Genomic DNA, 12,732 nt, shown 5'->3' on the forward strand with positions numbered 1-12,732 from the left:
TTCATGTAAGTACCAATATCGACTTCTGATTCTTGATTTCGGGGTGTTATGTTTGGGGGATTTTTGTTGGTTAGTATGTTCTACTCAAAATCTTGAGTCTGCCTGTAAGGGAGCATTGTGTTCATTGAATGAGGTCAGTCATTTGATGGTTTTTCAAGCATTACTCCATGCAAAAGTGTCTCATATATGTATTTTTTTCCTTCTATTTGCTTTGGAAGAAGGCTTTGTTTATTCTGTTCTTCCCTCCTGTGGCCAACTCGGCATATGGATTTCTAGGCAAGAAAGCCTAGCAGCTAATGTTACTGGCGCGGTTTTGTTGCAACATCCTGCCTTCCTGCTGTATCGCTAGAAAACGGTTGTTACGCATCCCATTAACTTAATGAGCTGCCAGTGTATTTCACTTAAAATACACTGGATAACGTGGTAGGACTCTATAAATGCAACTGGCTTTTCTTATTTACCAGAAAACGTCGACTGCAGCACACCCACACAAATGGAAAAGCTGTGCATTAGACGATGTGCATCTTCCGTTTGCTTTTGCATGGACGCTGTCAGTTTGGGAGCTGGCGTGACGCCCAGCGGAACCCTCATCCTTGGTTTTTAGCGCTCTACCTATGTTACCATTTGCGAGACCGCAGTACTGTTTAAACGGTGGCTGTTAGGCCTGTGTGCAGGTTTGGTTTTGTTTTCGTTTTTCAGGGGACTGTGGACTGTTGATAAGATCAGCCTTCGTCTGCAATGAAAGCAGAAGCCTTAGCGTTGGGAAGTCCTAGCTGTGGCTGCTGGCAGTGTGTGGTCTGAGTTGCCGTTGTGAGGTTGTGAGCTGACCCGGCAGCACCTGCGCTGCTGAGAGCTGGACTGCCCTAAGGGGATTTTCTGGATTTGTAACCCTTTAACTGCTGTGTGATCGGCTGGGAGGATGGCAAGAGCTACGGGGGATTTCTTAGCAGTTTTTAAAGAGAGGGAGTTGAGACAGATGGTAAGGGAAAGAAATCTTGTTATGAACCTTGACTTAATTAACGTGTAGGTATACCTGAAATGAAAAGCAAGATGTAAACTGATAATGAATGGTGAGAGTGTAACTTCTTCCCTGAATAAGACAGAACCCCAGCAGGAACCAGGATGTGGTGTCTGTAAAAAATGCTCGATGCTCCAAAAAGATGCACATCTCAGAAATGCAAAAGGGGAAATAGTCGCATGGGAGCTATCAAATGTTACGGAAAAGGTGACTGCACTTAAGAGTTCTACTAATACAATTTCTCCAAGCTTTTCTCTCTGGCAATGGAGACAGAATACAAATTGAAGAGCCCTGGAAGAGGAGAAGCCACTTCAAAAGGCAGTGTAGTCAGCCCTGCTAGCAGGACGTCCAGATAGCACCCATCGTCAGGTACTGTCCGTCTTACCCGCTAGCGAGCGGGAGCGGCTGGATGCCGGTACGCGTTGCTGATAGTGCCTGCTGCTTCTGGGAACGGGGGAAGATGGGGAACCTGTGAGTTGAAGAATAACTTCTAGGTCAAGAGTTTTGGTGCAGCAGAAGCCGGGTGGGTGATGTGTAAAGACTGGTAACCATGGAACAAGAAGGGTGGAGCGAGGGAAATATTACAGCAAAGAAGAGGCAAACAAAGCCTTTAGTGTGTGTAATTTGCTATCGCTAAGGATAAATCAGAAAACAACTTAGCTCAGGCTGAAGATAAATAAGCTGGCAGGAGAAACATGGGAAGTTTAGAATATTTTGTGATTAATCCAGTTTTGCCCTGATGCATTTTAAGTCTAGACACTTTCCATGGTATTGAGTGTATACTCTTTAATTGTGCTAGGCCAAGTATTTTATGTATTGATTTGGATGTAAAAATCCGTAGACCTAGAGAGACGAGTGGTGTACTGATGTCACAGAGACCGACAAAGGAAGCTCACTGAAGGTGCTCCGGGTTGATCCCCCGAGCTGGGGAGGCAGACACGTGTTGGGAGGGATAGAGTCAGGTGGCAGAGCTGATTCTCTTCTGATTGATATGGCTTCTGTCGTCGTGCTTGTCTGGCAGGCTGTGAGACAGGATGAGGTGCCCTGGACTAAATCTTTGGCTCGTGTTCATTATTGAAGCCTCATTTCAGAAAAGTTTCACAGAAATCCAAGTGACGAACAGGTCATAAATGGAGATGGAGAGGAGAGAACTAAGTGTGCTCTAATCCGGGGAGATGGGGGTATCTGTGTGCTGGCTTTGAGGTAGGCTGTTGCTAAGTGGAGCCCATTGAGATCTCTGTAGCACGCCCAATCCATCCAGAGCCTTGGGAGAAGAGACTGGTGACTCGCACACAGCGGTGGGGCTGGTGGGGCTGTGCCGTCAGCAGTCGGACAGACACTGCGTTCGCCTCCGCAGCAGCCGGTACGATGTGGACATTGTGCCAAACTGCTGCGTTTCATCAGCTCGCCTCTGCTTTGCACAAGTGATGAGGCGGGAGAATGGCATCCACAGGATGCTGGGGTTTTTGTCCTTCGGCGGCCAAAACGAAGGTTGTTAGCTTTTTAGAGAGGCCCGTGATGGCTGGCATATTCGCAGCTTGAGGACCAGCAGTTCTTAGCACTGATTTAGGCCACGTACAACTTTTTACCGGTGTGATCTTACGCTTTTATAGAACAAATGTCAGCTTGCTTGTTCTGTTACTTTTGGAGATCCTTTGGCCCTTGGCCTCAGGAGTCTGCGCTCTGTGTCTTGGAGTTGGTGTTGCAGACCATTGTGACTGGGTTGGCTGTTTCGGGGGGGGAGGAGCTAGTTGTGTCAGAAGTGGCAGAATTCATAGATATTTTTATTGTGCATGTGGAAAATTATATGACTCTTAAACTAGAAATGGGGAAAGTAAATAATTTAGCAACATGTTATTTTAATGCACTGAAGGTGTTCTGAGGAGCAGTGAAGCGGTACAGTCAAGTAAGCAAGTGTAGCATCTCCATACTACCTATACAAATCACCAGTCAAACTTGCATTATGCTAGTTAAGACATGTTTCATATGTTTGTTAAGGAACTATGATATTTTATTACAGCAACAAAGCTGAGCTTGAAAAATGGTTTTTAAACCTGCATCAAGTTTTTTTTGAAACTTAAATTCAGGAGTTACTAAGTTTGCCATTGCTAATGTGACAGTACATGGCAAATAGCAGCAGTATTGCTGCCCCTTAGAGAGAACGGAGAGAGCATGGAGTGGATTGTTTATTGCTCGACCTTGGACATCGGAGAGGGGAACAGAATCCTTTTTGAACTTGGACTGTTGCTTTGGACTGGACTGAATTCCTCACTTGAAAGGACTGAGCGAGGAGTGGGAATGGGCAGTGACCTGAATAAAGCAGAGCACATCACGTAACACGCTGAATGAATGAGTCAAGCAGAGACTAAACTAAGTGGGTTTATAGATGTTAGAAGGAAATTGATGGAATTTTACTTCCAGGTTTGGAAGTCCAATGCTGAAAGGCCTGGTGAGCGGTGAGGTTCTTCGTTGTTGCTAAAGAAGAGGCGCATAAAAAATGAGCTGCTTTTTTGTAGGAGAAAACCGTACAAAAAAGTGGAACGTGCCACTTAAAGACAGGCCTGAAGAGAGATTGCAGTGTGTAAGTTGACATGCCGTACCCCACAGGAGGCACCGGGGACGGTGCAGTTTAGGGTGATCCCAGCCCTGCGCAGCTGGAGTGACCAGTGCCGCTGGCCCGTGCCCTGGAGCGACGGCCCGAGCTCGGCACGCGGCTGGGCGCGCAGCTCCGCCTCGCCCGTCACCGCAAAACCACCGGGGGACCGGCTGTGGAGGAGGAAAATTAGGAGTGTAAATCCCTAGAGGAGCTGTGATACCCTTGCTTTTCTCCCTCCTCTCTCTGCCTGTGTAGAAAGTTTGTGTGCCCTGGGCCGCTTACCAAGGGAGGTGTTGGGTGTTTTGCTCCTTGTGGGTGGCGGCCGATGGGGCTAAGGAGACCTGCTGTGGGTGTACCGTGGCGATGGTCACACTGCCGTATCTGTTCCGTGTCTGGATGCTGGAGAGGAGGAGAACACTGCCACTAAAGGGTTGTGAAAGCAGGAAGAAGCAGTTGTAAAGGGACTGAATGCTCCAGTGGTGGTAGGGTCAGATGTGTACACCCTGATACGGTTACAGAGTAAGAGCTGCCTCGAAGAGCATCTGCGGATTAATTTTTTTTCCTCTGCCAAATAAACATAGATGACAGAATGCAGATGACCATTACAAATACGGCAGGCCCTTTTGTCCCGTGTCTTTTGCTGGCACAGTTATTTTGGTTAAAACAATGTGTGGGTTCAGGTTTTGCCTGGGGAGCCTGGAGTACCAAGGGCGCGTTTCTCCCAGGCAAGGCCGCGCTGGCCCGCACGCGTGTGCTGGCGCCACTCGAGGTGTCGATGGCTGTGCTGGGCTCACAGCGGGCTGGGCGAAGCTGGCTGCTGGAACTCTGTCTCAGCTAAAGCACATGTGGGGTGTTTCTTGGCATGCAGCATGTTGTCAAAGAGGAACCCATCGCGTTACTGTGTGTGTTTTGTTTGGTGGTGTGTTTAGTTTTGTTGTTGTTATTAATAGCATCTCTCAGTTAGGAGAACGAGCTCAGAAAGTACTCAGAGAAGTGTAATTTTGGGCGCCAAACCTGGTAGTTGTTCAGAGCCTTTCTCCTCTGTCTCGTGACTGCTGCTTGGTGGGATGAAAGGGAACTGATCTGCAGTCCAGCTGAACACGTCTGACCGCCAGCTTCACATTGTTTGCCTGGGATGCAGATAGGTGGATGAGCTGTCTGTAAATGTTTAATGAAAGGGGTCACGGTGGAGGTTTGCTCTGACAGTCATACCGTATGAGGTGTTTGTATCGTGCTTTGGGTACGAGCTCTGTGGTTTTTTCTTTTTCCTTCTTTGTATTTTACTTGTCCCGGGTTTGAGAAGAAGTGTGTTCGGTTTTTAAAAGCCCCTGGTGGTAGATGGAGACATGAGATGTTTAACATAAAGCACAGCTTCTTGAAGAGGACATTTGTCCAAACTTCCCTTGAGCGAGAAAGTTGATTTTTGAGGTTTTTCTGTTTCTCAGCAGATTGTGTTCCAGCAGAAGTGACCTCACGAGGGGCAGAACCGGGCTATGGCTGCCTTTGAAAAAGATTACTTCAGGATGGTAGAACCAGGATTTTTAAGATAGTAAGATGAAAGATATACTGCAAATGTAAATAATGTGGAGACAAATCGCCTTTGTTTCTGAGAATGCATTGCTGCGGTATTTGCAGATGCATGTCCGTCAGAGCTCTTTGCTCAGACGCTCTGCCAGTGAGGACTGGGTATGGTCAGGCGTTACTGAGGTTGACAAGGCGGTTGTGGGTCGCCTGTAGTCAGTGGTTGATGCTGGTTCCCGTGGAGCAGGGAGTGTCTGTAGCGGCCGGTGCGGTGCTGCCGCAGCCCTGGTGCTGCCCCGGCGGCTGTGGCACACGGCTGAGCGCGCTGTGCGCTGTGCCAGCCCCATCCCAGCCACTCGCAGCAAGACCGACAGTGAATGGTTTATCGCTGTTCGTCTTTGTCTAAAGCTGAATGCTGTGCGAGTTAGATAACAAGCTCAGAGGCAGTAGAACTTGCAGTATTTAAGGTTGTATTTATTCTAGGAACTTAAAAGTAGCTTTGCTGAACTGTAGTTTTCTTTTGATAGAACAGGCTCCATCGAAAGAGTCGCTAATTATATTTTGGCCTAATCAGAGAATGGCTTAAGTGAACTAATATGTGCTTGTAGCACAGAGTTTGCTATTTGCAAAGAATTGTATCATATCTGTTAGGAAGTTAACATTTTCCTTGTCTTTTTTGTTTTGAAGGGGATCTGCAGCCTTTGTGACCTTTTCTGCAACTCTATCCTTCCTGAATCCTTCAGCTTTTTCTTCATTTTCCGTTACTTGATGGCTTTGCCTGACATCTTCCTGGAATTTGGCCTTCTGGGATCAAGGTGGCTATATCTCAGTATTTGGCGGTCTCAGGTGGGAACTCTGCCAAGGGACACACCGAGCACTTCTTGCTAAAGATTTGTCTTCTTTTTGTTTGCCACAGATAACGTGGTGTAATCGTGACCGGGGCAGTTCCCCATCAGCTCGAGCAGAGGTTGGGTACCAGCTCGGGCTGTAGCAAAAAGAGCTACATTCTCATTGCGTTTACTTGAGATTGGGTGGCAGCTTGTGTTTTTACATGACTTACTGTTGGGTTTGTTCTCCAGAATGATTTGGGAAAGCTGGTTGTTTTTTTTCTCCCGGTCCAGGAACAATTGCTCGTTCTTTCCCGTCAGTGCAGCTGCTGGTTGGACGCAGGCAAACATTTCTCAGCCTTTAGAAGCCGACAGTATTCTTTCCTTGCTGAGAGCCCACTAGCACTCTCCTTACCATCTTAGAAGAAAAAATCAGCCTTTGTTAATGTGGTTCTTTTCATTGTTTTCTTGCACTGCACCTAACCTGGCGCAGTCCAGGACCATCCTTTACTCTTGCTGGAGGACTTTGTGTGATGGGATCTAACTCTGTGTGCCTTTGTCATCGGGGATGTCATCTAGCTTGCTCGACACCGTCAGTGCAAACGGTCGGTCTGTTTCCTCAGCCTTGCTTAGGTTTGCGAAGGACTGTTGGTGTGTGAGCCTGTGCGGTGAAGTCCCTGGGCTTTCAGAAATCCCTCCTGCCCTGCAGTGCCTGCTGAGCCCCCTGGAGATTTTGCCGTGTTCTGTGTGGGCTTTAGAAGGAGGTGTTGGGTGCTGAACTGTTGCTGGGAGAAGTGTGCCTGCAGCGTCGAGCACAGCGTGTAGCCAGCCGGTGACTCCAAACAGAGTTATTGCTCTGTAACCACACACAACATAGTTACTGCTCGGTAATCGTAACAGCTAATTATGGTTTCAGTTTTTGCTGTCGTATAGTTCCCTTTCCTGTAATGTCTTTGGCTTTTGGTTTTGTTGTGCAGATGGATTCTCTGAATGTTCTGTGCTGTGAAAGTCTGGCCGGTCTGTGTGGGTCCTGGCCAGCTGAGGACCAGCGGGTGTCACCGCACGCGTGCTGCTCCCTGGGCCGCCTCCGCTGCCGAGAGCGGCCCCCACGTCTGCGCTGCCGCTGCCACGTGTGCAGGCAGGTGCACCCCGCGGCTCTGCTGCCACTGCTGGGAAGAAAATACCTTATGTGGAGACAGCTGCACCTTGTCGCTTCGCAGCTGCAGTAATTGGGGTACCCACCTCGTAGCAAAGCATGGCGGCACACCCAGCGCGTTGCAGCACAGGAGGTGACTGAAGTGAAGAGCCATTCCAAGGTTGTTCAGAGCTTTGGGGCTTACCAGACAGAGTTTGAGCTGTCCCAAGGTGAAAAGGAAAGATGGAAAGAAGCGAGGCTGTTTATCCCAGCCCTGTGTGTTGAAAGCCTCCAGAGCTCAGTGTCTGTTACAGAGAGGCTAACCGAGGTAACTGTGGAGGGGAAGGTCGTGCCCTGGGCTCTTTGCAGCTCACCTCCACTCCTGTTGGGGCTGCCAATTTCTTAATTTACTTGCTATGTGAATAGATTGCCAAGCTGCGGAGCTGCATATGTTCCTGTTTGGCCAGTCCTAACCTAAGACGAAAATCTTCCATGTGTTTTTGAATGCCAGGCTAGTTTGCTGCTAGTTTCCATGGTAGTGCTTTCCATTGTGGTCCTCTGGTGAGCTACAGTGGTTTACGTGATCTCTTTGGGTGCAAAGAGAGCACACTGCAGTCCTGGTTCAAGGCTCACATCCTGCTTTTCTCCCCTGCTGTGTACGCTGTCAGGCTTCCTGCACAGGACACGGAGCAGGCGAGGTCCCCGGAGCTGACCAGGCCGCCCGCGCCGCTGTGGTGCGCAGCACGCACGAGTAGGGAGCTTGGGTAAGGCAGCGAGATGGGCAAGCCCGGCAGTAACTCCGAAGCCAGAAGATAGCTCTGTGTTTTGCTTGGTGTAAGCAAGCATTTGAGACCCGTGGCAAAACGGGCCCTAGAGCCAGGCCCTGCGTGGTGAGGGTGCTGGGGAGGGGACAGGGTGCGCTGGCTCTGCGGCCTGGGGCAGCGCCGTCATGGCGTGCTCCTGAAGATGGGTCTCATGCTGACGTACTGATCCTTCCGAGAACTGTCCTTGCTGTGCAGCTCCTGGATTTCCCAGGTTTGGCCACAGGTTGAACAGTTTTGGTTGTGTGCATGTGTGTTGTGGTGGTTTTGTTGTTGTTCTAATTGGCTCCTGCAGCCTTAGGGCTCTGTTGAGCATTCACTTCTCACTTTTTCCACTGAGTGTGGAATTTAGGGGTAGACTATTCTTTTTAGGAATAGACTGGCTGATCTGATGCTTTAATGTCAACCAAAATAATCTTGGTATCCCTGGTCACTGTTGAAGTTGTAGTGGCACAAAGTGCCTGATACCTCCTTCTCCTTGAGAGACCCTCACACCTTTCCTACTTGTGAAGAAAGGAGGGGAGAGCATTTGCTTTTTAAGCAAGGACAGGTAGGAGCAGAAGCCCTGTGCTTATCATAGAGTAACGATATAATCGCCTTAATTAAGTCCTACAGTTGCTTGTCTTGGCCACACAGAGAGAACACCGCTGTGTCATTGGTCTCTGGTAAGCTGGCCTGGTGTCCTGGTGGGAATCCACCTTCCGCCGAGCCCCAGGGCCTGCGCAGCTCGTGGAGAAGGGTTTTCAGCTGCAGCCTGGCTGAAACAGGCTGCTGACAGTATCGCCTGGCGACTAACAGTCCTTTTCTTTGCTGCAGTTTGGCCCTGGGCCCTTTCAGAGGCCCCTGGGCACAAGATAAATGATTTCTTTTGTTTGTCATAGGCACCTGTACAGCTCCTGCGATGGCTGGCGGTACCCGAGACTCTTGCGATCCTCCAGTGTATAGTGCTGTAAATCTGGAAGGTGACTTATTCCAGAAGTAACCAAGAGCAAGCAGGAATGCGTCAAAGGTAAAGGAGGAAGTCTGCAGCCATGGCTGTGGCGGTTTCTTTCTGACCGGTCCCCAGCCAGGTGTGTGCTTCGGCTGTGCACACAGCTTGATTCTTGGGCTGGGCACTTGGGGCTTGCGGTTATCTGACAGGAGGAGAAGAGAAACACCAGTTGGTTCTCTGGTGTCAAGGCAGACAGACGTCCTCCAGCGTGCCGAGGATGAGGCTGTGCGCTGAGCCAGCGCGCCCTGCGTTGCAGACGGGTGGAAGAGCTCGAGGAAAGCGGTATTAGACTGGGGCTGTGCCGTGCCTGAGTAATGCCACAGAACAAAAGGAAAAGTGCTTCCTGCAGAGTGTAAAATGTAGTGTAACAGTGGGACACTGTCCATGCTACTGTTGAAAACAGGCTTTAGCTCAGAGACCTGTCAGCATTTGATTACAGCTGACTTGTAAAAGAAGATTTTATTATTAAATCTGCACTTAGCTTTGCAGACTCAGGAATGCTGAGTGCTTGAGTTTGTTGCAGAGGCAATTAAGCACCTAAAACCCTTTAGAGGGATCCCCATCATGCCAGTTCTTTCCAAAGTAAGGGTGTACAGTGTTTATTCCTGCTTTTCATACAACTGCCATTTGCGTTGGGGGGGGTTGCCTTTTTTCTTTTTTTTTTTCTATTTTTTTTACAATGGTCCTTTGGTTCAGCTAACTAAAGCTGGGCTCTCTTGTTCTGCTGCCACAGCCCTGTGACTGTTGCCTTGTAAGGCACCTGGGAGAATTTAGTCTGTGATCTTCCTTGAACGCGTTGTTACGTCACCCACGAAAAGATTGGGGGATAACCCTTTGCCCGGGGTAAATGACAGAAAGCAGAGCAGCATAAGCAAGCTGGAATAACTGTTTCGCAAAAACAATGCGTGGGCTGGCTAGGGAGAGGGCTGGGTGACCCCGGGGCAGCTTACCGCTCGGGCAAAGGAGGTGTCCACCGATCGCGTCCAGCCTTTGAGACTGAAATTCCCGGAAGCTCAGCCTGGTTCTGCTTAAGCCTCGGTGGCCTCCTGAGGCTGTGTCGTGAGGTGGAAGCAGGGAGAGCTCCTCACGTTAAGCTGCTGTTCAAAGTTTCCCTTGGTGCTATGGTTCCAGGTGACAGCTGAGGTGAGCTGTGCTCTCCTCACGGCTCCGTGACTGCCGTGGGAACAGAGACCTGAAGACGTGTGCCGGAGCATTCACTGAGGTGTGGGAAGGCTGACCCATGAGCCTGGTGAGTGCTGAGTGCCGTGGTGCTCGTAGTCTGCGAGGGGGCACAGGCAGCTCCGTGCTGTGCAGGCAGAGGCCTCGGGGCTGGCGGGGCAGCCCGCGCATTCTGCCTCAGCTCTGTACCTGGCGCAGCCAGACAGCTTCGTACCAGCTGAGCCCAGCGTGCCGCCTGTGCGTTAATCCCACCTGAAAATCAGGGTGTTTGTCTTGAAATGAGGGTGCTGCAGTGTGCTCTGAGGTCTGAAGCACTTTGGGACCAGCAGATGGGAAACTACCCATTTGAAGTGCATTTTGACTCTTTCAGCTTTTTATCTCGTAAGCAATGTGAAAGTTGCCTTGGTCATCAAGAGGTTTCTGATCAGCGGCCCCCAGTGCTGAAGGGGGCGGCTGACACCTTAGTACTGTTGGAAGCTGGCTGATTTGCGTTTTGTTAACTTCATTTCTAGTCGTTTATGAGTGTACATTTTAATACGGGCTTAGATTTGTCAGTCAGTGCTGGATTGTGTAATACTTGGAGCCGTGCAATCAAGTAATATGAGGAGATGCCTCACGTTGCATGATTTGCTTTTTTAAAATATAAACAACTGTTAATGCATAGATTCACTTAAATGATAGTATTTTTTCCCTGAAACTTGTTGTATGCACACTATTTAACAACAATACTGCTGAGCAGCCCCACTTCTGACTACAGGTGGCTCACAAGCATTTGACTACATAGCCTGATTATTCCTTGGAGAACATGGAACACCGCTGTCCCGGGTTCGTATGCAGCGCTCTCTGCCAGATTCTTGCTCGGAGACTGCTGATAGCACGAGAGACAACACGTAGTACAAGGGGTATCTGTAGAAGGCAGTTGCAATGGTGTCTGGAAACAAGAGGCTCCTAACATTTCAGAAGTGACCATCATCTGTGGTGACCTGTGTTGCTGGGGCTTGTCCCCTTCAGACATGAAGTCTCACTTATTTGGGGAAATAAACTACCCGACTGAAACCAGGGAGTTGAAGTCCCTTGGTGTTCCTGAGAAGCGCCGTGGCAGCCTGGCAGGGTGTGCACCCTTGGATAGGTACGGGGAGTTCACAGCTCCCAAAGCCTTGAATGAAGAAGGGACCGCTGGGTGGGGCTCTTGTCTTGTGCTTGGCCAGCGTGGAAACCGGTTGCTTAAGAGACATGACTTGGACTGTTAAGGAATTCCACAAGAACACTAGCAATTTTTAAAGTTAAGGAGTCTGGGATTCAAGACTGAGAAGCATGGTGGTGATGTGTAATAAAATGATATCGTTTTTTGAGACATTTATGTCTTCTGGTTAAGAAGGGAAGTTGCAGTAGCCTGGCTTTTGGGTGATCAAACAGGAAAGCAACACCAGCAATCTGGATAAGAGCCCCAGCTCTGAGAGGCGCTAGGGAAGGGTTTGATTTAAACAGATGTCTTGGAGCTTTCACTGAGTTTTACATTTTTATTTCAAATAAGCTGCTCACCTGAAAAACGGAGAAGTGATGAGGAGTGGAAAGGAAAGGAGAAGTCAGCGGTCGCTTTAGGAAGACAGCTTGTCCCAGAGAACACGAGTGAGCCTGCGTATCCACGCATCGCAGGAGGGAGTCTACACAGACTTGTCTGGAGGTAAGGAGTCCTAAATCCAAAAGGAAAGCTACATGTGTGTACAGTCGATGGAGTTACTGAGGTCCAAACAGCAGCATTTCCCAGAAGCACAGTGCTGCGCTCTGTGAAGACCCGCACGGTCTGACTTCATTCCTGCCGTTGCCCCGGAGGAGCAGAATTTCAGTTTGAGCGTCAGACCTGCTGAGGCAAACACTGTTGGGGTCGGGGTTCAAAGCAACGAGACCAGGCTGTTCTGTTTGGCGCTGGGTGGTGGTTTGAAGCTGTGTCCTGAAGGAAAGGGCTTTTTAGCAGAAAGGTTTCAAAACTGAGTTTGCTCTAGGGTTGTGTCAAAGATGTTGATCAAGAGGGGTTTTCAATGCGATTGGTTCTTTTGAGTACCGTTGTTTTCAGGCACACAATCTCAGATGTTTTAAGGGGTCTGTGCTTTTGTTCTCTCCAGAAGTGAAGAAGGGAAGACTCAAAACCTATTCATGTTTACAAAAAAGAAAAAGAGGCCAAGTGTAATGTTTGACTTGACCTTTGGGCTTCCTTGAACTTCAGCAGGCCACTTTATATCATTTTTATCTGCCTTTTGCCACGTGTTTAAAATAGCGTCATTGCTAGTTGCCTACCTGGTAAATCGGTAAAATGAAATAGTGTTTGTGATGTACTGTACAGGTTTAAGGCATGGAGTTCTGTCAGAGGAAAATACTAGAATTAGCTTCCAGATTCCAGTTTAAGTAACCTGTGTGTCACTTCAGAAAGGAACCATTTCCTCCTTCATTTTGTTGCTGTTCTCATTAAAAGAAATGTCTGTGCATATATGGCTACCTACATGAATGTGCCGTGTTCCATCAACGCTTTCAGCAAAGTTATAGGGTACTGACTGTTGTGGCCTCCGAGTCGTGAACTCAAGTTGAAGCATGAACTGGTGTAAGGACGGAATTGCCTCCTCTTCCCTCCCCCGTTTGCACGCACTAC

The 12,732-nt window shown here is 49.0% G+C and overlaps 1 protein-coding gene across 3 annotated transcripts in view; it reads left to right on the top strand.

Annotated features, from left to right (window-relative positions):
* The first annotated feature begins 10,035 nt into the window (after positions 1 to 10,035).
* The window catches only part of SLC4A4 (solute carrier family 4 member 4), a 195,317-nt gene continuing 192,620 nt past the window's right edge, over positions 10,036 to 12,732 (top strand). For 2 of the 3 annotated variants that reach the window (XM_065062873.1, XM_065062875.1), the window contains exon 1: positions 11,623 to 11,772. The gene's annotated coding sequence lies outside the window, so the exon portion shown is untranslated. Of the gene's footprint in view, positions 10,159 to 11,622; positions 11,773 to 12,732 lie in introns of those variants that run through there. The other variant, XM_065062877.1, reaches the window with a different exon arrangement.

Source organism: Columba livia, chromosome 4, assembly GCF_036013475.1.
Source record: "Columba livia isolate bColLiv1 breed racing homer chromosome 4, bColLiv1.pat.W.v2, whole genome shotgun sequence".
Taxonomy (NCBI): domain Eukaryota; kingdom Metazoa; phylum Chordata; class Aves; order Columbiformes; family Columbidae; genus Columba; species Columba livia.